The sequence below is a fragment of the Schistocerca serialis genome, chromosome 2 (genome assembly GCF_023864345.2).
Source record: "Schistocerca serialis cubense isolate TAMUIC-IGC-003099 chromosome 2, iqSchSeri2.2, whole genome shotgun sequence".
NCBI classification, from domain to species: Eukaryota; Metazoa; Arthropoda; class Insecta; order Orthoptera; family Acrididae; genus Schistocerca; species Schistocerca serialis.
Genome location: NC_064639.1, coordinates 1,072,223,524 through 1,072,246,907, shown reverse-complemented (window position 1 = coordinate 1,072,246,907; position 23,384 = coordinate 1,072,223,524). Strand labels below are relative to the sequence as shown.

The 23,384-nt window shown below is 44.0% G+C and overlaps 30 non-coding genes across 30 annotated transcripts; 15 read left to right on the top strand and 15 right to left on the bottom strand.

Annotated features, from left to right (window-relative positions):
* Nucleotides 1–1,581: 1,581 nt before the first annotated feature.
* On the top strand, nt 1,582–1,653 carry Trnaq-cug (transfer RNA glutamine (anticodon CUG)). The gene has a single exon. It is a non-coding gene; the product is annotated as a tRNA-Gln (tRNA).
* Nucleotides 1,654–2,011: 358 nt separating this feature from the next.
* Trnay-gua (transfer RNA tyrosine (anticodon GUA)) lies at nt 2,012–2,100 on the bottom strand. The gene is given in 2 exon segments: nt 2,012–2,047; nt 2,064–2,100. It is a non-coding gene; the product is annotated as a tRNA-Tyr (tRNA).
* A 248-nt stretch (nt 2,101–2,348) lies between these two features.
* On the top strand, nt 2,349–2,420 carry Trnaq-cug (transfer RNA glutamine (anticodon CUG)). Its single transcript has one exon. It is a non-coding gene; the product is annotated as a tRNA-Gln (tRNA).
* Nucleotides 2,421–2,778: 358 nt separating this feature from the next.
* Nucleotides 2,779–2,867, bottom strand: Trnay-gua (transfer RNA tyrosine (anticodon GUA)). The gene is given in 2 exon segments: nt 2,779–2,814; nt 2,831–2,867. It is a non-coding gene; the product is annotated as a tRNA-Tyr (tRNA).
* A 248-nt stretch (nt 2,868–3,115) lies between these two features.
* Trnaq-cug (transfer RNA glutamine (anticodon CUG)) lies at nt 3,116–3,187 on the top strand. Its single transcript has one exon. It is a non-coding gene; the product is annotated as a tRNA-Gln (tRNA).
* Nucleotides 3,188–3,545: 358 nt separating this feature from the next.
* On the bottom strand, nt 3,546–3,634 carry Trnay-gua (transfer RNA tyrosine (anticodon GUA)). The gene is given in 2 exon segments: nt 3,546–3,581; nt 3,598–3,634. It is a non-coding gene; the product is annotated as a tRNA-Tyr (tRNA).
* A 248-nt stretch (nt 3,635–3,882) lies between these two features.
* Trnaq-cug (transfer RNA glutamine (anticodon CUG)) lies at nt 3,883–3,954 on the top strand. Its single transcript has one exon. It is a non-coding gene; the product is annotated as a tRNA-Gln (tRNA).
* Nucleotides 3,955–4,312: 358 nt separating this feature from the next.
* Trnay-gua (transfer RNA tyrosine (anticodon GUA)) lies at nt 4,313–4,401 on the bottom strand. Its single transcript is given in 2 exon segments — nt 4,313–4,348; nt 4,365–4,401. It is a non-coding gene; the product is annotated as a tRNA-Tyr (tRNA).
* A 248-nt stretch (nt 4,402–4,649) lies between these two features.
* On the top strand, nt 4,650–4,721 carry Trnaq-cug (transfer RNA glutamine (anticodon CUG)). Its single transcript has one exon. It is a non-coding gene; the product is annotated as a tRNA-Gln (tRNA).
* Nucleotides 4,722–5,079: 358 nt separating this feature from the next.
* Nucleotides 5,080–5,168, bottom strand: Trnay-gua (transfer RNA tyrosine (anticodon GUA)). Its single transcript is given in 2 exon segments — nt 5,080–5,115; nt 5,132–5,168. It is a non-coding gene; the product is annotated as a tRNA-Tyr (tRNA).
* Nucleotides 5,169–5,416: 248 nt separating this feature from the next.
* Nucleotides 5,417–5,488, top strand: Trnaq-cug (transfer RNA glutamine (anticodon CUG)). The gene has a single exon. It is a non-coding gene; the product is annotated as a tRNA-Gln (tRNA).
* A 358-nt stretch (nt 5,489–5,846) lies between these two features.
* Trnay-gua (transfer RNA tyrosine (anticodon GUA)) lies at nt 5,847–5,935 on the bottom strand. Its single transcript is given in 2 exon segments — nt 5,847–5,882; nt 5,899–5,935. It is a non-coding gene; the product is annotated as a tRNA-Tyr (tRNA).
* A 248-nt stretch (nt 5,936–6,183) lies between these two features.
* Trnaq-cug (transfer RNA glutamine (anticodon CUG)) lies at nt 6,184–6,255 on the top strand. The gene has a single exon. It is a non-coding gene; the product is annotated as a tRNA-Gln (tRNA).
* Nucleotides 6,256–6,613: 358 nt separating this feature from the next.
* Trnay-gua (transfer RNA tyrosine (anticodon GUA)) lies at nt 6,614–6,702 on the bottom strand. Its single transcript is given in 2 exon segments — nt 6,614–6,649; nt 6,666–6,702. It is a non-coding gene; the product is annotated as a tRNA-Tyr (tRNA).
* A 248-nt stretch (nt 6,703–6,950) lies between these two features.
* Nucleotides 6,951–7,022, top strand: Trnaq-cug (transfer RNA glutamine (anticodon CUG)). Its single transcript has one exon. It is a non-coding gene; the product is annotated as a tRNA-Gln (tRNA).
* Nucleotides 7,023–7,380: 358 nt separating this feature from the next.
* On the bottom strand, nt 7,381–7,469 carry Trnay-gua (transfer RNA tyrosine (anticodon GUA)). Its single transcript is given in 2 exon segments — nt 7,381–7,416; nt 7,433–7,469. It is a non-coding gene; the product is annotated as a tRNA-Tyr (tRNA).
* Nucleotides 7,470–7,717: 248 nt separating this feature from the next.
* Nucleotides 7,718–7,789, top strand: Trnaq-cug (transfer RNA glutamine (anticodon CUG)). The gene has a single exon. It is a non-coding gene; the product is annotated as a tRNA-Gln (tRNA).
* Nucleotides 7,790–8,147: 358 nt separating this feature from the next.
* Trnay-gua (transfer RNA tyrosine (anticodon GUA)) lies at nt 8,148–8,236 on the bottom strand. Its single transcript is given in 2 exon segments — nt 8,148–8,183; nt 8,200–8,236. It is a non-coding gene; the product is annotated as a tRNA-Tyr (tRNA).
* Nucleotides 8,237–8,484: 248 nt separating this feature from the next.
* Trnaq-cug (transfer RNA glutamine (anticodon CUG)) lies at nt 8,485–8,556 on the top strand. Its single transcript has one exon. It is a non-coding gene; the product is annotated as a tRNA-Gln (tRNA).
* Nucleotides 8,557–8,914: 358 nt separating this feature from the next.
* On the bottom strand, nt 8,915–9,003 carry Trnay-gua (transfer RNA tyrosine (anticodon GUA)). Its single transcript is given in 2 exon segments — nt 8,915–8,950; nt 8,967–9,003. It is a non-coding gene; the product is annotated as a tRNA-Tyr (tRNA).
* Nucleotides 9,004–9,251: 248 nt separating this feature from the next.
* Trnaq-cug (transfer RNA glutamine (anticodon CUG)) lies at nt 9,252–9,323 on the top strand. Its single transcript has one exon. It is a non-coding gene; the product is annotated as a tRNA-Gln (tRNA).
* A 358-nt stretch (nt 9,324–9,681) lies between these two features.
* On the bottom strand, nt 9,682–9,770 carry Trnay-gua (transfer RNA tyrosine (anticodon GUA)). The gene is given in 2 exon segments: nt 9,682–9,717; nt 9,734–9,770. It is a non-coding gene; the product is annotated as a tRNA-Tyr (tRNA).
* A 248-nt stretch (nt 9,771–10,018) lies between these two features.
* Trnaq-cug (transfer RNA glutamine (anticodon CUG)) lies at nt 10,019–10,090 on the top strand. Its single transcript has one exon. It is a non-coding gene; the product is annotated as a tRNA-Gln (tRNA).
* Nucleotides 10,091–10,448: 358 nt separating this feature from the next.
* On the bottom strand, nt 10,449–10,537 carry Trnay-gua (transfer RNA tyrosine (anticodon GUA)). The gene is given in 2 exon segments: nt 10,449–10,484; nt 10,501–10,537. It is a non-coding gene; the product is annotated as a tRNA-Tyr (tRNA).
* Nucleotides 10,538–10,785: 248 nt separating this feature from the next.
* Nucleotides 10,786–10,857, top strand: Trnaq-cug (transfer RNA glutamine (anticodon CUG)). The gene has a single exon. It is a non-coding gene; the product is annotated as a tRNA-Gln (tRNA).
* A 358-nt stretch (nt 10,858–11,215) lies between these two features.
* Nucleotides 11,216–11,304, bottom strand: Trnay-gua (transfer RNA tyrosine (anticodon GUA)). The gene is given in 2 exon segments: nt 11,216–11,251; nt 11,268–11,304. It is a non-coding gene; the product is annotated as a tRNA-Tyr (tRNA).
* Nucleotides 11,305–18,681: 7,377 nt separating this feature from the next.
* On the bottom strand, nt 18,682–18,770 carry Trnay-gua (transfer RNA tyrosine (anticodon GUA)). Its single transcript is given in 2 exon segments — nt 18,682–18,717; nt 18,734–18,770. It is a non-coding gene; the product is annotated as a tRNA-Tyr (tRNA).
* Nucleotides 18,771–19,018: 248 nt separating this feature from the next.
* Nucleotides 19,019–19,090, top strand: Trnaq-cug (transfer RNA glutamine (anticodon CUG)). The gene has a single exon. It is a non-coding gene; the product is annotated as a tRNA-Gln (tRNA).
* Nucleotides 19,091–19,448: 358 nt separating this feature from the next.
* Trnay-gua (transfer RNA tyrosine (anticodon GUA)) lies at nt 19,449–19,537 on the bottom strand. The gene is given in 2 exon segments: nt 19,449–19,484; nt 19,501–19,537. It is a non-coding gene; the product is annotated as a tRNA-Tyr (tRNA).
* Nucleotides 19,538–19,785: 248 nt separating this feature from the next.
* Trnaq-cug (transfer RNA glutamine (anticodon CUG)) lies at nt 19,786–19,857 on the top strand. Its single transcript has one exon. It is a non-coding gene; the product is annotated as a tRNA-Gln (tRNA).
* The last annotated feature ends 3,527 nt before the right edge of the window (nt 19,858–23,384 follow it).

Genomic DNA, 23,384 nt, shown 5'->3' with positions numbered 1-23,384 from the left:
GCTGCTCGCTGCTCTGCTCGCTCTTCCTCTTAGCCGTTACGGTGCTCTGTTCCCTCTCAGCGCTCAGTAGTGCCTTCAGGTGTTTGGTCTGTTCACGAATGCGTTCTTGCCTCGCGGTGTCCTCGCAGCGCACGGAGCAAGAAGATTGAGGTTCAGTCTCGCTGCCACTTTCTGACATGTGTACGGGTCTCAAATCATCCGACTTTTCCTCTTTGCTACTATTCCCTTTGCTTCTCCTTCGGCGGCCTTTCTTCGTGTCTGCTGCAGTCTCTACCGATAGGGGCGGTTCAGGCAAACTGATCTGCACCCGCTCCTGTATCTCACACGGCTTAGTTTCAGAGGTGGCTGGCGCATCGTTCTTATCCAGCGGTAACTGCCCCGGTGAGGATGACGGTGCCGGATCGACGTCCGTCCTACCGCAAATGTCTTGGGCACTGCATTCCACCTGAACTGGCATCTCCGCCTCGCTAACACGTTCCGGCTGCCGAGGTGGTGGTACCGTCCCCGCGACTACCTCACTCAATAGCGGAACAAGCTTTTCACTACCGTCTGCAGGACGTTCCCGTGGAAGTTGAAATGGACGTCGACGTGTACAGTTCATCCGCAGATGTTCTGTTGAATGGCAGATCGAACAGGTAGGGGGTTGTCCAATGTAAGTTACCTGTGCACGACAGCCGCCAATGGTAACATACGAAGGTATATGCTTTTTTAAGTCCACACGTACACTTCGCACCCCGCTGTTAACTTGGTAGCGATATGCACTCGACCATTTTTCATTGGTAACCGACAAAACAACGCCGTACAGTGACAGAGAACGTGCTATCAGGTCATTAGGGCACTCAGGTGGCACATTAAATACCCTGACGGTTCTCACTCCGTATCCCGAAGGCACGATTTGGACATTGCTAATACTGCCATCATTATGACGAAATGGTCTCACACCAGCATGCTCCTCAACGAATTTCTCATAAGTGTCACTCGAAATAAATTTGATAAATAACGAGTACTGCACAAAGTCCAACTGGAACGTGTCGACTATATCTTCCGGCAATTTCAGATCCTCAAAAATCCACTCATGGATTTCGAAAGCCGTCGGTCGCAAGGCAGCACGATCGAAAACACACTGAACGCTGTTCGCTCTGTTAATTGTCGACATCTTACTTACAACAGTGGTACAGAAACAAACGTTAACAGCGCTCGCACACGCTGCGCAGCTCGCCACCGCAGCACTGCTCGCGACGTAAACACTGGCCCGCGCTACCGCCCGACACCGCGCGATGTGCACTGGCCGAGTGCCGGAGCACGACTGTGTGAAAAACTGAGCTACCAGAGGCTCTGCATACTTTCTTATTCGTACTGATTGCTTTACGTCCGTCCCTGTCTTTCGTTTCCACACACTGCTACTCAGCGCTGCCATATAGACGCACAGGAAATGCAGTCATCGGCTGCAAGTGCAAACATTGCCCAGATTAAGTTTTATAATGCTCGATCGTGTCAATTAGGTTAAAAAATGCAAGTAGGAAGTGTCTGAAGTACGTCAGAACACTGCTAAGTGTATTTACGAGTCCCATTCTCCTGTCTGGTTCCATGGTGTAACGGTTAGCACTCTGGACTCTGAATCCAGCGATCCGAGTTCGAATCTCGGTGGAACCTTCGTTTAGTCTAAATTTTCTGTAATAAGCGTTTCTCGCCGATGAAGTAGCAGCGATAGGCTCAGGGGTGTAGTTTCTACGTTTGTATTAAAAACGAGATGTCTATGAAACGGCTGAATATTGGTGCGACTATGTGACCTATATAGCACATTAAACGAGTAATGCCTGTAAGAGCAAGCAATTTTACTATAATTCGAAGAAATATCATTATCCTACGAAGGCTAAGAATCCCATGATTATCAACTAGCTACTAGAAGCTGAGCAAATGAATTTCCTTTAAAATAGGTTTAAAACATAGGGAGGTTCTGACCGAGTGGGCATGCTCTGGAGCCTCTTTGCTCCTGAGATTAGAAAAACAGTCCTCTGGGCCGGATGTGAACCAGCGACCTATGGATAACTGTGAATCCTCCACTACAGTCCACCGCTCTACCAACTGAGCTACCAGAGGCTCTGCATACTTTCTTATTCGTACTGATTGCTTTACGTCCGTCCCTGTCTTTCGTTTCCACACACTGCTACTCAGCGCTGCCATATAGACGCACAGGAAATGCAGTCATCGGCTGCAAGTGCAAACATTGCCCAGATTAAGTTTTATAATGCTCGATCGTGTCAATTAGGTTAAAAAATGCAAGTAGGAAGTGTCTGAAGTACGTCAGAACACTGCTAAGTGTATTTACGAGTCCCATTCTCCTGTCTGGTTCCATGGTGTAACGGTTAGCACTCTGGACTCTGAATCCAGCGATCCGAGTTCGAATCTCGGTGGAACCTTCGTTTAGTCTAAATTTTCTGTAATAAGCGTTTCTCGCCGATGAAGTAGCAGCGATAGGCTCAGGGGTGTAGTTTCTACGTTTGTATTAAAAACGAGATGTCTATGAAACGGCTGAATATTGGTGCGACTATGTGACCTATATAGCACATTAAACGAGTAATGCCTGTAAGAGCAAGCAATTTTACTATAATTCGAAGAAATATCATTATCCTACGAAGGCTAAGAATCCCATGATTATCAACTAGCTACTAGAAGCTGAGCAAATGAATTTCCTTTAAAATAGGTTTAAAATATAGGGAGGTTCTGACCGAGTGGGCATGCTCTGGAGCCTCTTTGCTCCTGAGATTAGAAAAACAGTCCTCTGGGCCGGATTTGAACCAGCGACCTATGGATAACTGTGAATCCTCCACTACAGTCCACCGCTCTACCAACTGAGCTACCAGAGGCTCTGCATACTTTCTTATTCGTACTGATTGCTTTACGTCCGTCCCTGTCTTTCGTTTCCACACACTGCTACTCAGCGCTGCCATATAGACGCACAGGAAATGCAGTCATCGGCTGCAAGTGCAAACATTGCCCAGATTAAGTTTTATAATGCTCGATCGTGTCAATTAGGTTAAAAAATGCAAGTAGGAAGTGTCTGAAGTACGTCAGAACACTGCTAAGTGTATTTACGAGTCCCATTCTCCTGTCTGGTTCCATGGTGTAACGGTTAGCACTCTGGACTCTGAATCCAGCGATCCGAGTTCGAATCTCGGTGGAACCTTCGTTTAGTCTAAATTTTCTGTAATAAGCGTTTCTCGCCGATGAAGTAGCAGCGATAGGCTCAGGGGTGTAGTTTCTACGTTTGTATTAAAAACGAGATGTCTATGAAACGGCTGAATATTGGTGCGACTATGTGACCTATATAGCACATTAAACGAGTAATGCCTGTAAGAGCAAGCAATTTTACTATAATTCGAAGAAATATCATTATCCTACGAAGGCTAAGAATCCCATGATTATCAACTAGCTACTAGAAGCTGAGCAAATGAATTTCCTTTAAAATAGGTTTAAAACATAGGGAGGTTCTGACCGAGTGGGCATGCTCTGGAGCCTCTTTGCTCCTGAGATTAGAAAAACAGTCCTCTGGGCCGGATTTGAACCAGCGACCTATGGATAACTGTGAATCCTCCACTACAGTCCACCGCTCTACCAACTGAGCTACCAGAGGCTCTGCATACTTTCTTATTCGTACTGATTGCTTTACGTCCGTCCCTGTCTTTCGTTTCCACACACTGCTACTCAGCGCTGCCATATAGACGCACAGGAAATGCAGTCATCGGCTGCAAGTGCAAACATTGCCCAGATTAAGTTTTATAATGCTCGATCGTGTCAATTAGGTTAAAAAATGCAAGTAGGAAGTGTCTGAAGTACGTCAGAACACTGCTAAGTGTATTTACGAGTCCCATTCTCCTGTCTGGTTCCATGGTGTAACGGTTAGCACTCTGGACTCTGAATCCAGCGATCCGAGTTCGAATCTCGGTGGAACCTTCGTTTAGTCTAAATTTTCTGTAATAAGCGTTTCTCGCCGATGAAGTAGCAGCGATAGGCTCAGGGGTGTAGTTTCTACGTTTGTATTAAAAACGAGATGTCTATGAAACGGCTGAATATTGGTGCGACTATGTGACCTATATAGCACATTAAACGAGTAATGCCTGTAAGAGCAAGCAATTTTACTATAATTCGAAGAAATATCATTATCCTACGAAGGCTAAGAATCCCATGATTATCAACTAGCTACTAGAAGCTGAGCAAATGAATTTCCTTTAAAATAGGTTTAAAACATAGGGAGGTTCTGACCGAGTGGGCATGCTCTGGAGCCTCTTTGCTCCTGAGATTAGAAAAACAGTCCTCTGGGCCGGATTTGAACCAGCGACCTATGGATAACTGTGAATCCTCCACTACAGTCCACCGCTCTACCAACTGAGCTACCAGAGGCTCTGCATACTTTCTTATTCGTACTGATTGCTTTACGTCCGTCCCTGTCTTTCGTTTCCACACACTGCTACTCAGCGCTGCCATATAGACGCACAGGAAATGCAGTCATCGGCTGCAAGTGCAAACATTGCCCAGATTAAGTTTTATAATGCTCGATCGTGTCAATTAGGTTAAAAAATGCAAGTAGGAAGTGTCTGAAGTACGTCAGAACACTGCTAAGTGTATTTACGAGTCCCATTCTCCTGTCTGGTTCCATGGTGTAACGGTTAGCACTCTGGACTCTGAATCCAGCGATCCGAGTTCGAATCTCGGTGGAACCTTCGTTTAGTCTAAATTTTCTGTAATAAGCGTTTCTCGCCGATGAAGTAGCAGCGATAGGCTCAGGGGTGTAGTTTCTACGTTTGTATTAAAAACGAGATGTCTATGAAACGGCTGAATATTGGTGCGACTATGTGACCTATATAGCACATTAAACGAGTAATGCCTGTAAGAGCAAGCAATTTTACTATAATTCGAAGAAATATCATTATCCTACGAAGGCTAAGAATCACATGATTATCAACTAGCTACTAGAAGCTGAGCAAATGAATTTCCTTTAAAATAGGTTTAAAACATAGGGAGGTTCTGACCGAGTGGGCATGCTCTGGAGCCTCTTTGCTCCTGAGATTAGAAAAACAGTCCTCTGGGCCGGATTTGAACCAGCGACCTATGGATAACTGTGAATCCTCCACTACAGTCCACCGCTCTACCAACTGAGCTACCAGAGGCTCTGCATACTTTCTTATTCGTACTGATTGCTTTACGTCCGTCCCTGTCTTTCGTTTCCACACACTGCTACTCAGCGCTGCCATATAGACGCACAGGAAATGCAGTCATCGGCTGCAAGTGCAAACATTGCCCAGATTAAGTTTTATAATGCTCGATCGTGTCAATTAGGTTAAAAAATGCAAGTAGGAAGTGTCTGAAGTACGTCAGAACACTGCTAAGTGTATTTACGAGTCCCATTCTCCTGTCTGGTTCCATGGTGTAACGGTTAGCACTCTGGACTCTGAATCCAGCGATCCGAGTTCGAATCTCGGTGGAACCTTCGTTTAGTCTAAATTTTCTGTAATAAGCGTTTCTCGCCGATGAAGTAGCAGCGATAGGCTCAGGGGTGTAGTTTCTACGTTTGTATTAAAAACGAGATGTCTATGAAACGGCTGAATATTGGTGCGACTATGTGACCTATATAGCACATTAAACGAGTAATGCCTGTAAGAGCAAGCAATTTTACTATAATTCGAAGAAATATCATTATCCTACGAAGGCTAAGAATCCCATGATCATCAACTAGCTACTAGAAGCTGAGCAAATGAATTTCCTTTAAAATAGGTTTAAAACATAGGGAGGTTCTGACCGAGTGGGCATGCTCTGGAGCCTCTTTGCTCCTGAGATTAGAAAAACAGTCCTCTGGGCCGGATTTGAACCAGCGACCTATGGATAACTGTGAATCCTCCACTACAGTCCACCGCTCTACCAACTGAGCTACCAGAGGCTCTGCATACTTTCTTATTCGTACTGATTGCTTTACGTCCGTCCCTGTCTTTCGTTTCCACACACTGCTACTCAGCGCTGCCATATAGACGCACAGGAAATGCAGTCATCGGCTGCAAGTGCAAACATTGCCCAGATTAAGTTTTATAATGCTCGATCGTGTCAATTAGGTTAAAAAATGCAAGTAGGAAGTGTCTGAAGTACGTCAGAACACTGCTAAGTGTATTTACGAGTCCCATTCTCCTGTCTGGTTCCATGGTGTAACGGTTAGCACTCTGGACTCTGAATCCAGCGATCCGAGTTCGAATCTCGGTGGAACCTTCGTTTAGTCTAAATTTTCTGTAATAAGCGTTTCTCGCCGATGAAGTAGCAGCGATAGGCTCAGGGGTGTAGTTTCTACGTTTGTATTAAAAACGAGATGTCTATGAAACGGCTGAATATTGGTGCGACTATGTGACCTATATAGCACATTAAACGAGTAATGCCTGTAAGAGCAAGCAATTTTACTATAATTCGAAGAAATATCATTATCCTACGAAGGCTAAGAATCCCATGATCATCAACTAGCTACTAGAAGCTGAGCAAATGAATTTCCTTTAAAATAGGTTTAAAACATAGGGAGGTTCTGACCGAGTGGGCATGCTCTGGAGCCTCTTTGCTCCTGAGATTAGAAAAACAGTCCTCTGGGCCGGATTTGAACCAGCGACCTATGGATAACTGTGAATCCTCCACTACAGTCCACCGCTCTACCAACTGAGCTACCAGAGGCTCTGCATACTTTCTTATTCGTACTGATTGCTTTACGTCCGTCCCTGTCTTTCGTTTCCACACACTGCTACTCAGCGCTGCCATATAGACGCACAGGAAATGCAGTCATCGGCTGCAAGTGCAAACATTGCCCAGATTAAGTTTTATAATGCTCGATCGTGTCAATTAGGTTAAAAAATGCAAGTAGGAAGTGTCTGAAGTACGTCAGAACACTGCAAAGTGTATTTACGAGTCCCATTCTCCTGTCTGGTTCCATGGTGTAACGGTTAGCACTCTGGACTCTGAATCCAGCGATCCGAGTTCGAATCTCGGTGGAACCTTCGTTTAGTCTAAATTTTCTGTAATAAGCGTTTCTCGCCGATGAAGTAGCAGCGATAGGCTCAGGGGTGTAGTTTCTACGTTTGTATTAAAAACGAGATGTCTATGAAACGGCTGAATATTGGTGCGACTATGTGACCTATATAGCACATTAAACGAGTAATGCCTGTAAGAGCAAGCAATTTTACTATAATTCGAAGAAATATCATTATCCTACGAAGGCTAAGAATCCCATGATTATCAACTAGCTACTAGAAGCTGAGCAAATGAATTTCCTTTAAAATAGGTTTAAAACATAGGGAGGTTCTGACCGAGTGGGCATGCTCTGGAGCCTCTTTGCTCCTGAGATTAGAAAAACAGTCCTCTGGGCCGGATTTGAACCAGCGACCTATGGATAACTGTGAATCCTCCACTACAGTCCACCGCTCTACCAACTGAGCTACCAGAGGCTCTGCATACTTTCTTATTCGTACTGATTGCTTTACGTCCGTCCCTGTCTTTCGTTTCCACACACTGCTACTCAGCGCTGCCATATAGACGCACAGGAAATGCAGTCATCGGCTGCAAGTGCAAACATTGCCCAGATTAAGTTTTATAATGCTCGATCGTGTCAATTAGGTTAAAAAATGCAAGTAGGAAGTGTCTGAAGTACGTCAGAACACTGCAAAGTGTATTTACGAGTCCCATTCTCCTGTCTGGTTCCATGGTGTAACGGTTAGCACTCTGGACTCTGAATCCAGCGATCCGAGTTCGAATCTCGGTGGAACCTTCGTTTAGTCTAAATTTTCTGTAATAAGCGTTTCTCGCCGATGAAGTAGCAGCGATAGGCTCAGGGGTGTAGTTTCTACGTTTGTATTAAAAACGAGATGTCTATGAAACGGCTGAATATTGGTGCGACTATGTGACCTATATAGCACATTAAACGAGTAATGCCTGTAAGAGCAAGCAATTTTACTATAATTCGAAGAAATATCATTATCCTACGAAGGCTAAGAATCCCATGATTATCAACTAGCTACTAGAAGCTGAGCAAATGAATTTCCTTTAAAATAGGTTTAAAACATAGGGAGGTTCTGACCGAGTGGGCATGCTCTGGAGCCTCTTTGCTCCTGAGATTAGAAAAACAGTCCTCTGGGCCGGATTTGAACCAGCGACCTATGGATAACTGTGAATCCTCCACTACAGTCCACCGCTCTACCAACTGAGCTACCAGAGGCTCTGCATACTTTCTTATTCGTACTGATTGCTTTACGTCCGTCCCTGTCTTTCGTTTCCACACACTGCTACTCAGCGCTGCCATATAGACGCACAGGAAATGCAGTCATCGGCTGCAAGTGCAAACATTGCCCAGATTAAGTTTTATAATGCTCGATCGTGTCAATTAGGTTAAAAAATGCAAGTAGGAAGTGTCTGAAGTACGTCAGAACACTGCTAAGTGTATTTACGAGTCCCATTCTCCTGTCTGGTTCCATGGTGTAACGGTTAGCACTCTGGACTCTGAATCCAGCGATCCGAGTTCGAATCTCGGTGGAACCTTCGTTTAGTCTAAATTTTCTGTAATAAGCGTTTCTCGCCGATGAAGTAGCAGCGATAGGCTCAGGGGTGTAGTTTCTACGTTTGTATTAAAAACGAGATGTCTATGAAACGGCTGAATATTGGTGCGACTATGTGACCTATATAGCACATTAAACGAGTAATGCCTGTAAGAGCAAGCAATTTTACTATAATTCGAAGAAATATCATTATCCTACGAAGGCTAAGAATCCCATGATTATCAACTAGCTACTAGAAGCTGAGCAAATGAATTTCCTTTAAAATAGGTTTAAAACATAGGGAGGTTCTGACCGAGTGGGCATGCTCTGGAGCCTCTTTGCTCCTGAGATTAGAAAAACAGTCCTCTGGGCCGGATTTGAACCAGCGACCTATGGATAACTGTGAATCCTCCACTACAGTCCACCGCTCTACCAACTGAGCTACCAGAGGCTCTGCATACTTTCTTATTCGTACTGATTGCTTTACGTCCGTCCCTGTCTTTCGTTTCCACACACTGCTACTCAGCGCTGCCATATAGACGCACAGGAAATGCAGTCATCGGCTGCAAGTGCAAACATTGCCCAGATTAAGTTTTATAATGCTCGATCGTGTCAATTAGGTTAAAAAATGCAAGTAGGAAGTGTCTGAAGTACGTCAGAACACTGCTAAGTGTATTTACGAGTCCCATTCTCCTGTCTGGTTCCATGGTGTAACGGTTAGCACTCTGGACTCTGAATCCAGCGATCCGAGTTCGAATCTCGGTGGAACCTTCGTTTAGTCTAAATTTTCTGTAATAAGCGTTTCTCGCCGATGAAGTAGCAGCGATAGGCTCAGGGGTGTAGTTTCTACGTTTGTATTAAAAACGAGATGTCTATGAAACGGCTGAATATTGGTGCGACTATGTGACCTATATAGCACATTAAACGAGTAATGCCTGTAAGAGCAAGCAATTTTACTATAATTCGAAGAAATATCATTATCCTACGAAGGCTAAGAATCCCATGATTATCAACTAGCTACTAGAAGCTGAGCAAATGAATTTCCTTTAAAATAGGTTTAAAACATAGGGAGGTTCTGACCGAGTGGGCATGCTCTGGAGCCTCTTTGCTCCTGAGATTAGAAAAACAGTCCTCTGGGCCGGATTTGAACCAGCGACCTATGGATAACTGTGAATCCTCCACTACAGTCCACCGCTCTACCAACTGAGCTACCAGAGGCTCTGCATACTTTCTTATTCGTACTGATTGCTTTACGTCCGTCCCTGTCTTTCGTTTCCACACACTGCTACTCAGCGCTGCCATATAGACGCACAGGAAATGCAGTCATCGGCTGCAAGTGCAAACATTGCCCAGATTAAGTTTTATAATGCTCGATCGTGTCAATTAGGTTAAAAAATGCAAGTAGGAAGGGTCTGAAGTACGTCAGAACACTGCTAAGTGTATTTACGAGTCCCATTCTCCTGTCTGGTTCCATGGTGTAACGGTTAGCACTCTGGACTCTGAATCCAGCGATCCGAGTTCGAATCTCGGTGGAACCTTCGTTTAGTCTAAATTTTCTGTAATAAGCGTTTCTCGCCGATGAAGTAGCAGCGATAGGCTCAGGGGTGTAGTTTCTACGTTTGTATTAAAAACGAGATGTCTATGAAACGGCTGAATATTGGTGCGACTATGTGACCTATATAGCACATTAAACGAGTAATGCCTGTAAGAGCAAGCAATTTTACTATAATTCGAAGAAATATCATTATCCTACGAAGGCTAAGAATCCCATGATTATCAACTAGCTACTAGAAGCTGAGCAAATGAATTTCCTTTAAAATAGGTTTAAAACATAGGGAGGTTCTGACCGAGTGGGCATGCTCTGGAGCCTCTTTGCTCCTGAGATTAGAAAAACAGTCCTCTGGGCCGGATTTGAACCAGCGACCTATGGATAACTGTGAATCCTCCACTACAGTCCACCGCTCTACCAACTGAGCTACCAGAGGCTCTGCATACTTTCTTATTCGTACTGATTGCTTTACGTCCGTCCCTGTCTTTCGTTTCCACACACTGCTACTCAGCGCTGCCATATAGACGCACAGGAAATGCAGTCATCGGCTGCAAGTGCAAACATTGCCCAGATTAAGTTTTATAATGCTCGATCGTGTCAATTAGGTTAAAAAATGCAAGTAGGAAGTGTCTGAAGTACGTCAGAACACTGCTAAGTGTATTTACGAGTCCCATTCTCCTGTCTGGTTCCATGGTGTAACGGTTAGCACTCTGGACTCTGAATCCAGCGATCCGAGTTCGAATCTCGGTGGAACCTTCGTTTAGTCTAAATTTTCTGTAATAAGCGTTTCTCGCCGATGAAGTAGCAGCGATAGGCTCAGGGGTGTAGTTTCTACGTTTGTATTAAAAACGAGATGTCTATGAAACGGCTGAATATTGGTGCGACTATGTGACCTATATAGCACATTAAACGAGTAATGCCTGTAAGAGCAAGCAATTTTACTATAATTCGAAGAAATATCATTATCCTACGAAGGCTAAGAATCCCATGATTATCAACTAGCTACTAGAAGCTGAGCAAATGAATTTCCTTTAAAATAGGTTTAAAACATAGGGAGGTTCTGACCGAGTGGGCATGCTCTGGAGCCTCTTTGCTCCTGAGATTAGAAAAACAGTCCTCTGGGCCGGATTTGAACCAGCGACCTATGGATAACTGTGAATCCTCCACTACAGTCCACCGCTCTACCAACTGAGCTACCAGAGGCTCTGCATACTTTCTTATTCGTACTGATTGCTTTACGTCCGTCCCTGTCTTTCGTTTCCACACACTGCTACTCAGCGCTGCCATATAGACGCACAGGAAATGCAGTCATCGGCTGCAAGTGCAAACATTGCCCAGATTAAGTTTTATAATGCTCGATCGTGTCAATTAGGTTAAAAAATGCAAGTAGGAAGTGTCTGAAGTACGTCAGAACACTGCTAAGTGTATTTACGAGTCCCATTCTCCCGTCTGGTTCCACATTCTGGCTTTAGCCGTCGCCGCGGTCGGACGTGCTTGTTGCTTGCTCCGCACACGCTAGCGCAATCGCCGGTGTTTTGTGTTTCCGTACAGCTGTCTGTGCATTTTCGTAGTGTTATTGCATTTGGTGGTCCTGATAAGTGTTTGTGAAGTGTTATTGTCCATTCTCCGTTTCGTTCTTCGTCGCGATTTCGGTTTGTACCGGAATTTCGTCGGCACAGAAGATCATGTCTGACACCGTCAGGAAGAATACGTTAGTCTTCTCGTTCGAGAAGGAAACCCGGCCGGTCCAACCCACTGCACTGGAGATCCATGACTGGCTCACCGAGGTAATCTGTATCAATTCTGACTCTGTTCACACCACGCAGTTAGATGCTGAAAAATACTGTGTTTATGTTAAATTTCTGAACTCCGTGACTGTCGATAAGTTAATTGCAAAATGGGGTAATTCTGTTGAATTTGTTCATCGAGATGGTTCAACAAGTAATGTTTCTGTACGAAAAGCTGATATCATGTACACCAATGTGAGGATTTTGAACGTTCCTATCGAAGTTGACAATCAGTTGATCAAAGACGCTCTATCTAAATATGGGGAAGTTAAATCCATCTATAACGAAAGATGGTCGAAGCTGTACAAGATACAGTGTTATAATGGCATTAGGTCCGTCGAAATGGAGGTGAAAGCCAATATTCCGTCCCATATATCTGTTGCAGGTCATAAAGCACATGTTGTTTATTCTGGACAGGAGCGTACGTGTAATATTTGTAACGAGACGGGTCATTTCAGACAAGATTGTCCACGCCGTGTTTTTGTCCTCCGGAATAATCTAACACAGCGTCAAAAATTGACCCTTAGCGACGTCTTACCAAGCAGCAACTCCCCTCCTTCTACTAATGGCAGTGGTGCAGGTACTTCTACAATGCCCGCTGTAACTAACACAGAGTTCCCACCTCTGCAAGTAATAACAAGTCACCCTTCTGTTCCCGAATGCGATCTTCAGAATAAGAAACGACCGTTGGAGGTGACTGATGACGGCTCGGACGGCGAGTCCTCCCGCAACTCCCCCTCCACCCGCAAACAGAAGCAGTGTGACGCAGATGTGTTAGAGGAAACAGACAGTACATGTATGGAAATGACGACAGCGGCTAAGACAACCCAACCGCTGTCGGCTGCCGCACAGGTACCAACCGACCACGGAGGCGAAGCAGTAACGGTTGTCGCGGCGACGGACGTGCCGCACTCCGAACCCCATGAGGTGACGGAGCAGAACCGCATTCACGAACTCACCGACCCCCAACCAACCGATTCAGTCAGTGCCCTGGAGTTAGTGCCGGAAGGACAAGGACGTGGACGTCATGAACAGGACACTGTTGAGGCAGCTTCGGTCTCAACGGTGGTGAAGATAGACAACGCGAAGGACGGTGCGTTGACCCACGATGTCCAAAGACGTAGACTCAAACCGCAACCTAATCTCAAAGCTTCCCGTAACCAAAGCAAACAACAACCTGGAAAAGATGACGCAACGGCCAAGAATGTCCTGTATGAAATTATTACGGAAAAACCTAAGGATGTACCTTCAAGTACCATTAGTGATGGAAAGCCCCTCTGCAAAACTAAAACCCGAGAACTTAGGAATACTCCACCAAACTGAGGATCACATTTCAACAAAAAAAAAAAAAAAGGGGAAAAAATATCGTTGAACCGCTTTATGTTCTGATTGTCCTATTGTCTTAGTCATTTTTCGGAGGAACCAAACGCAGTGGTTCATGTATTTTCCATACTCATAGGTATTTTTCTGTAGATTATTCTTGCAGGTGCTTGTTGACGTGGAATATTTTATCCCTTCTAGAAGCGACACAGCTCCCTGTTTTTCTCATTATTTTACAAATTTTTTTTATTCCTTTATGTACATTTTTTGTAAACTAAATGTCCCAGGCGTATACTTTTGCAACTATCAATATTAACAGGATTACATCGACGACTAAAATTGCGGCGCTCAAAGAGTACCTATATGAGTCAGGGACGGACATTGTTTTCCTACAAGAAGTTGTTCTCCCGAACCTTACAGTGCCAGGATATTTGTCTATTTCAAATGTCTCGCTTGACACTAACATAGGGACAGCAATTTTAGTCAGGGAGGGGATCCCTGTCACAGACATTGAAAGATTGGAATCCGGCAGAGCGATAGGTATAAAAGTCTTTGGTTTTACTCTTATCAATCTGTATGCCCCTTCCGGCACATCCAATAGAATGGCAAGAGCACAGTTCTTTAAAGACGAGATCATTTATTTATTGCGGAAAAACCCAACGGATCTTATAATCGGCGGTGATTTTAATTGTGTGATCAATAAAAAAGACCAGGTTCCAAATTTTAATAACTGCAATGAATTGAAGCGTTTTGTCACTGTTTTACAGCTTAAAGATGCTTGGGAAATAACGTCTCCCACATTTGTGGCTTTCACATATGTCGGTCCTCAATCACGAAGTAGGATTGACAGACTCTACATATCGCAAAGTCTAGTCAGCTCTTTCATTCAAGCGGAGACGACTCCTGTCTACTTTTCTGATCATAGTGCCGTGCTTGCTACCGTCAGCCTTACTGCGCAACCTACTCGTCGTTTCAGAAGTCAATGGCACCTTAACATGTCACTGATGCAGGAAGACGGACTCGAGGAAAGTTTGACAGAAGCGTGGGCGATGTGCCTCCGCTCCGTAAACAGGCATGTATCAGTACTAGACTGGTGGTGCAACAGGGCAAAGCCTAAACTGCGAAAAGTTCTCATCCATTATGGTGCACAACGATCGAAAGACTTGAAAAATTCCATAGAATTTTATTACACCATGCTGCGAAATCTATACGAGCAGGCAGACACTTCCAACATCCGTCTGATAGATATCAAGCGAACCAAGGCCAAATTGCTCAGCATTAAAAGACAGCAGATGGAGGGTCTGAAAATAAAATCAAAGGCTAAAACAGTCGTGGAGGATGAACATGCTTCCTTGTACCATCTACTGAGGCACGAAAGAAATAGGAGACGCACCTTCATCGATGGACTTCAGTCTGAAAATGGCGAGACACTCACGACTCAGAGAGACATCGTCAATGCAGTGCACAAGTATTACGAAGACCTATACTCAGTCAGTCCTGTATGTGAAGAGTCCTTCGATGATTACCTTAGTTCCATAGCTCCTCAGGTGTCGGACGAGGAAAACGAAAACCTTCTCGTCGAGTGTCCTAACGAAGAAATCTACAGAACCATCTGCAAGTCTCCTTTGAAGAAATCACCGGGACCGGATGGTTTGCCTGTTGAATTTTATATACGATACTGGCCTTTGATTGGTGACATGTTTACCCGAATCACAAACGAGGTACTTCAGGGAAAACAGATACCTTCTGTCTTTAAAGAGAGTACAATAGTACTCATTCCAAAAACTACTGCAAAAACAAACCTTAATAACTTTCGTCCTATCTCTCTGTTAAACTCTGATTATAAAATCATCGGCAGAATTATAAACAACAGACTCTCACAGCTCGCTACAAAGATAGTAAGCCCATACCAGTCATGTGTTCCTAATAGGAGTATTTTTAAAAGCATAGCTGAATATAGAGATGTAATTGCAATCACTGCTGTGACCAATATCAAATGTGCTATCATGTTTATTGACTTCCAGAAAGCTTTTGATCGTGTGGATCATAGATTCCTTAATGCCACACTGAAGAAAATAGGTTTTAATGAGCGCGTCCTAAGTGTGATTAGAAATATTGCAACAGGAATCAGAGCTTGTATCTCAGTCAACAGCCAGAGGACAAAGCAGATCCAGATCAGGCGTGGCGTGCCTCAAGGCAGCCCCCTCTCAATGCTCCTCTTCGTGCTGTCTTTAGAGCCTTTTCTCCGCAGTGTTCATGTCACCCTGACTGGCCTCACATTATCTGCTCACCGAACTGTTATAAACGCCTATGCCGATGATGTCGGAGTCGTAGTGCGTAATGCCGAAGACATTTCGCAATTGGATATACTAATTAAGGAGTACTGTAGCGTCTCCGGAGCGAGTCTCAACGCAAACAAAAGCAAACTTTTAAACCTACGGGGTTTTCAACACACCACAATAGCCTGGGCGACAAAAGTCACCCAGTGCAAAGCACTGGGAATAACGCTGACGCCTTGTCCATTGAAAATGGCAGCTATCAATTGGAGAAATACGTCAGGACAAATTCTTGGAATAACAAGAGAAAACCTTTCCCGTAATATGAACCAGTTTCAGAGGGTACTTTTCATTAACAACTGCCTCCTCTCCAAAGGTTACTTTACAGCGCAGATCTTCCCGTTACCAAAAATGATTGGAAAACAGATAATGTCTACCATTGCCAGTTATCTGTGGAGAGGTGAAATATTCCGAGTAGCTGCAACAACAGCGACCTTAGATCCCAGGAAAGGAGGTTTAGGTTTAGTTGACATTCGAAATAAGGCGTCTGCACTTTTTATAAAAAGGACCGCCACTATCCTTAGCGACCACGCTGACAGCATCACAACTAAATTATTTGAAGTTGTCAGGCCTGCAAGTCTACAGCCACCGGTGAATGTGCAAAAAATCAACAACCGGCTCCAGCACGTTCGAGTATATTTCGTGGAACTCAGCTATCTTGGCAATGCCATAATCAACTCCCGACGGATCACGGCCCGCGATATTCTGTGTCATCGAAGGAAAATGGAGGGGAGAAACAAATTAGAAAGCAAATACCCACATTTTGATTGGGACGCCATATGGGAAAATATTCATATGCGTGGTCTTCCATCCGACGTCAAATCAACATGGTATAAAACAGTGAATGGGACCATCAGCACTAATGAAAGGCTACATGCAATCGGCATTGGCGAAACGAATCTATGTCTTAAATGCAAACTGATCGATACGTTAGTGCACAGATTAACGTGCGGTGGGAATCTACAAATCTGCAATTGGATTAGAGAACAACTTGCATTTCTTACGAGGTCTTCGGTAGAAAATTTTCCCCCTGTGACATTCCTCAGGCCTCAGACTCGCTATTTTCCCGCAGCAAAAAACAACTCCGTCCACTGGTTAATGGGACACTATGTGAACTACGTAATTAATCACCTAGGATCTGACAATTCCATTGAGTTTTCCGTGAACTTGAAGTTTGCTTTTTATAGAGCCCTGAAATATAAAGATCACAAGAAGAACTACGGCAATATGCTAAAAATAGTATTTGAGCGACTGGGCATTGGTTGACATGCGGCTGAGATAAACACACATCATTTCTTTAAGCGAATGGACGCTTGTTTTTCTAAAAACCAGGAAAAAGAAAAAATTACAATTTTCCAGCTTCATATAACCATCAATTATACTCTGCTAACTCAGAAGGCTATTTTGTTTCGTTTCCACAGCAGAAGCCGGAAAAAAAAAACGTTAAAAAGAAAAAAAAAAAAAAATAAGAACAAGAAACAACAAAAAATCACCATCGTAGGATACAGATATGGAAGTCTCATTCTTTTAATGGAAGAGGATTTTTCTCCTTTTTTTTTTTTTTTTATTATTATTATACCTATCAAGAAGACAATAAGGCTATGGCAATAGTGCCTTACCATAACACTTATTTTTTGCATTCAATGAAGTTTCTTTCCCTTACAAGAAAAAAAAAAGCGAAAATAAAACAAACAAACTAATATAAACAAAAAAAAACTAGAACATGAGCAACCAAATATACCCAATCAGCATCCATTGCTTCATGATTACTTTTCTGCTACAAAGAGGCATGTTTTTTGTTGTCAAGAAGCAGTGGGAATAATATATATCTACTAAATAAATACCGCACACGCTACAAGCTATCAGCTTCAATTGCTAATGCCTCAACATCAACTAAATTTTTTGTCTAAAATGTAGGATCAATCGGTTCAGGAGTAGGATGAACACAAAGCATAGCTTCCATACTCCGTCAAGAATATTATCATGAAGCAACAGCAACGGGACTGGGGGGAGACATCACGGCCAGGCCTCAAGTCTCAGACCCCTGCCCGTTTTGCCTCCACCCGCCTCATGCTGTTAATCTTCTATTCTCCTTTAAAAAATAAAAAAGAAATAAAAAAAAATAAAAAAAAAGTGGTTAAGGCGTCTGAAAAATAAAAAAAAAAAGTCGTAGAGCAACAAAAAAAAAAAAAAAAAGTGGCGCAATTGGTTAGCGCAGAGTACTAAAAAAAAAAAAAAAAAAAAAAAAAAAAAAAGCTAGCTCAGTCGGTAGAGCATGAGACTCTTAATCTCAGGGTCGTGGGTGCGAGCCCCACGCTGGGCGGCGCCAAATTTTGTGTCTACGCGGATGCAACCTGCGCCCCTCTCGTGAGCCTTGCGTAATGAACGTAACGGGTTACGACGATGCCTAGCTTCGTATGAATATCAGAGGAATGGTTGTTGAAGCTGAAAGTAACTCTGAAATGAATTAAATGTGTTGTTTTGGAGTTTTAGGCGTACATCGATATCGTGTGAGATGTGTAAGAAAGCAGCAGCTGTGCTAACTAAATACAAATAATGGTCGCTAATGCGGTGCGTTAAAAAAACAAAAAACAAAAAAAAAAAAAAAAAAAAAAAAAAAAAAGAACAAAAAAAAAAAAAAAAAAAAGTGGTTAAGGCGTCTGACTTGAAATCAGATTCAAAAAAAAAAAAAAAAAAAAAAAAAAAAAAAAAAATGGTGTAACGGTTAGCACTCTGGACTCTGAATCCAGCGATCCGAGTTCGAATCTCGGTGGAACCTTCGTTTAGTCTAAATTTTCTGTAATAAGCGTTTCTCGCCGATGAAGTAGCAGCGATAGGCTCAGGGGTGTAGTTTCTACGTTTGTATTAAAAACGAGATGTCTATGAAACGGCTGAATATTGGTGCGACTATGTGACCTATATAGCACATTAAACGAGTAATGCCTGTAAGAGCAAGCAATTTTACTATAATTCGAAGAAATATCATTATCCTACGAAGGCTAAGAATCCCATGATTATCAACTAGCTACTAGAAGCTGAGCAAATGAATTTCCTTTAAAATAGGTTTAAAACATAGGGAGGTTCTGACCGAGTGGGCATGCTCTGGAGCCTCTTTGCTCCTGAGATTAGAAAAACAGTCCTCTGGGCCGGATTTGAACCAGCGACCTATGGATAACTGTGAATCCTCCACTACAGTCCACCGCTCTACCAACTGAGCTACCAGAGGCTCTGCATACTTTCTTATTCGTACTGATTGCTTTACGTCCGTCCCTGTCTTTCGTTTCCACACACTGCTACTCAGCGCTGCCATATAGACGCACAGGAAATGCAGTCATCGGCTGCAAGTGCAAACATTGCCCAGATTAAGTTTTATAATGCTCGATCGTGTCAATTAGGTTAAAAAATGCAAGTAGGAAGTGTCTGAAGTACGTCAGAACACTGCTAAGTGTATTTACGAGTCCCATTCTCCTGTCTGGTTCCATGGTGTAACGGTTAGCACTCTGGACTCTGAATCCAGCGATCCGAGTTCGAATCTCGGTGGAACCTTCGTTTAGTCTAAATTTTCTGTAATAAGCGTTTCTCGCCGATGAAGTAGCAGCGATAGGCTCAGGGGTGTAGTTTCTACGTTTGTATTAAAAACGAGATGTCTATGAAACGGCTGAATATTGGTGCGACTATGTGACCTATATAGCACATTAAACGAGTAATGCCTGTAAGAGCAAGCAATTTTACTATAATTCGAAGAAATATCATTATCCTACGAAGGCTAAGAATCCCATGATTATCAACTAGCTACTAGAAGCTGAGCAAATGAATTTCCTTTAAAATAGGTTTAAAACATAGGGAGGTTCTGACCGAGTGGGCATGCTCTGGAGCCTCTTTGCTCCTGAGATTAGAAAAACAGTCCTCTGGGCCGGATTTGAACCAGCGACCTATGGATAACTGTGAATCCTCCACTACAGTCCACCGCTCTACCAACTGAGCTACCAGAGGCTCTGCATACTTTCTTATTCGTACTGATTGCTTTACGTCCGTCCCTGTCTTTCGTTTCCACACACTGCTACTCAGCGCTGCCATATAGACGCACAGGAAATGCAGTCATCGGCTGCAAGTGCAAACATTGCCCAGATTAAGTTTTATAATGCTCGATCGTGTCAATTAGGTTAAAAAATGCAAGTAGGAAGTGTCTGAAGTACGTCAGAACACTGCTAAGTGTATTTACGAGTCCCATTCTCCTGTCTGGTTCCATGGTGTAACGGTTAGCACTCTGGACTCTGAATCCAGCGATCCGAGTTCGAATCTCGGTGGAACCTTCGTTTAGTCTAAATTTTCTGTAATAAGCGTTTCTCGCCGATGAAGTAGCAGCGATAGGCTCAGGGGTGTAGTTTCTACGTTTGTATTAAAAACGAGATGTCTATGAAACGGCTGAATATTGGTGCGACTATGTGACCTATATAGCACATTAAACGAGTAATGCCTGTAAGAGCAAGCAATTTTACTATAATTCGAAGAAATATCATTATCCTACGAAGGCTAAGAATCCCATGATTATCAACTAGCTACTAGAAGCTGAGCAAATGAATTTCCTTTAAAATAGGTTTAAAACATAGGGAGGTTCTGACCGAGTGGGCATGCTCTGGAGCCTCTTTGCTCCTGAGATTAGAAAAACAGTCCTCTGGGCCGGATTTGAACCAGCGACCTATGGATAACTGTGAATCCTCCACTACAGTCCACCGCTCTACCAACTTTTTTTTTTTTTTTTTTTTTGTGAGCTATCCCCAAATTGTTACGTCATCATACTGAATCTTGCAGCCCTCGACCAGATATCGGATTTGGCACACAGCTGCTGCTGGGGGTGTCCACATTGCCGTTTTCCAAATCTCTTGAATGCTTCGCCCTTACGATCGACGACGAGCGTCGGCCCACCAAAAGTTTGCGGTCTGCACAATCCTGACCTAGTGCACAGCTTGTGGGATAGCGTGGCTCGACTGCGAAATGCGCCTTTCGGCTCCTCTCTCTGGCTACAGTGCGCTGTTGTCCACAGTGGCACTGGCGTTGCCCATGGGGCTTCATGTAAGGCGACTGCACGTCGCTCGGCCAACAGCGGCCTACTGCAGACCGACACTTAAGACACACCAAATACAAATCGACATCGAGAGACAGGCCCTGTCATATGGCACTCGCGACGTATATGCTGAAATTGAAGGTAAAGAATACGACTTTTGTGGCGGGCGTCCCTCTACTGCAGTGTCACACATGACGAATGAAAAGGAAAACAGTAGAACGTCTGTGTAGGGCCATGTTTTTACCTACAGTGTCACTTGGCTGAATGTGTATAAGGCTCTGTGGCATCACTCAAACGCAGCCAAATTGTCACACTAGCTGTGTATCTCTAACAAAGTTGACGTATGTCCTCACCTGGGTGCCGGTTAAAACGATTTCGCCCCCGGGTGGGCTCGAACCACCAACCCTTCGGTTAACAGCCGAACGCGCTAGCCGATTTTTTTTTTTTTTTTTATAAATGCCTGCAATTCAGTCTCAGCTCATTATGAGCAAATGAAAGCGTAATTATTATTCCTCTAACAAATATGTCTATTGAAAAAAAAAAATATATTAAGGAACATCCACAACACAGCCACTTCAAAAGAAGTACACTACTGAAATTAAAATCCTAAAACATGACTATATAATGTAGACTGCTTTGTGAAATAAAGATTAAAAAAAAAACAAAAAAAAACACGGAAACTTCAGTCCTGGTGTAGAGAAGAAACATACATAAAGGCGGCAAATCCAGAAACAGTATAAAAGAAAATGGCTCACACAGGTGACCTTAGCCAACACCCTCTCTTTCAAATGTCAGGCTAAGCATATTGGCAAAATCATCTCGGAGGCCTGGCAATCGCAAGCGCTGCCAGTAAGCAGTAAGCATGTACTGCCGAAACGCTAGGTGTCCATCCTCTTCATGACAACTGTTGACAAAATGTACGAAATGGCCAATCAACCACATGACGGTATGGAGCTTCGTTCGCGGAAAAAAGGAAGAATCGGGCCGGACGATGATGTCAATAGTATAAGCGGCTTCAGCAGACCTAGTGACAAAGGCAAGTTGTTTCCTGAGCCAACGCCAATTAGCAAGGTGCCCACAGCAGGTGAATCGATGTTCAAGGGTATCCACGAGACCACACCGAGTACAGGTGTCCGTGTCAGAAAGACCAATACGGTGCAGTCGTACATTGGTGGGAACCAAATTATTTATTACCCTATACCACGTGGACGCCACGGCCATAGAGTGGATCGGCAGACTAACATTCTTCCAGACGTTCCTCCAGGACACAGATGGAGACGCCAGTTCTATTGGATTGGGACCGGCCAGCCGCTCCCAGCGGGCAATCAAGCCCTTGGTCGTTGGCACCGGTCGCCGCAAGAAGACGTCACCGAGGTAACTCACCGCAATGTAAAATTCCCGAATGTGTTTCAACTTAAAATTTAGGCGTCCGACATCGACAGGTGGAGCAAGACTCGCCGGACGCACAACAGTAAAAAGCCTGGATGTAATGGAAGTCACTTCTTGCGTAACAATTAGAGTCGTTCGGCGGACGTACAAAGCAGACGCCTTGCGAGTAATGTCAGAGAGGCCCAAGCCTCCGGAGAGACGCGGTTTCGTCATTACCTCGTAACGTAACTTGAATAGATGGCCCTTCCATATAAACCTGCTAGACAATTGGCGCAACCTTTTCGCCACCATCATGGGAAGTGGGAACAGCTGAGCAACATAATAAGCTTTACATAGAACGTAGGTGTCTAAAATTCTGACTTTTTGCAAAATGGTAGCAGAGCGCTGCTCATGGACCATCAGAGCCCCCTGTATCTTCTCGGTGACAGATTTCCAATTGAGAGCCGCCATTTTTAGAGGACACCGATCAATGATAATCCCCAAGGACGTATGGCGATCGACAACAGTGGCCCAAGGGACGTCAGCATCGCGAAATCCTCGAATATCAAGGATCTTACATTTACCCTGATTGAGACGCGCTCCAGAGACACGACAGTATGCATCAACTGCCCCTTTCAACAACGGGATATCATCACGTTGACGGAGGAGAACAACGACATCATCCGCATATGCCTTAACCGAGAGCTTCCCACCAGAGAGGGACATACCCTGAAGCTTGAGAGCAATAGTCCGAAGCAGCGGTTCCAGGGACAATACGAATAAAGACATAGAGAGCGGACTACCCTGAGGCACTCCGCGGCGGATAGCAATGGGCGGCGTCAGCTGCCCATTGACTGACACCCGAGCTGTTATTCCCCTATACAAATTGCCAAGAACACCACGTGATGAAGCGTTAAAACCTATTGTACCTAAAACACGATCTAAAAACACATGACTGACGTGATCAAAAGCCTTATGAAAATCAAGGAAGGCAAAGGCACAATGTACGTTTGTAACCGCCGCAACCGAGACAACATCCCGATATTCGGCTACTGGTGTCAGAATAGATCTATCATGAAAACAACATTGATGTGCACCAATCACACCCCGAAGCAGAGAGGACAACCGGCTATTGAGCGCTCTAGCAGCTGTCTTGTAGTCAAAATTCAGCAATGTGAGCGGACGAAGATTGGCAGCAGATAAACGACCAGAAGACTTCGGAATTAAAACAATTTTCCCTACTTTAAAATCGGCAGGCACATCCATCCCCCTGACAATCTCATTTAAAATCTGCGTAAAAATGCCACCCAAAAGAGGCCAAAAACGGAGATAAAATTCTTTAGGCAGGCCGTCTGGACCCGGCGATTTACTGGACGGAGAGCGAGCAATAAAATCGAAAACCTCATC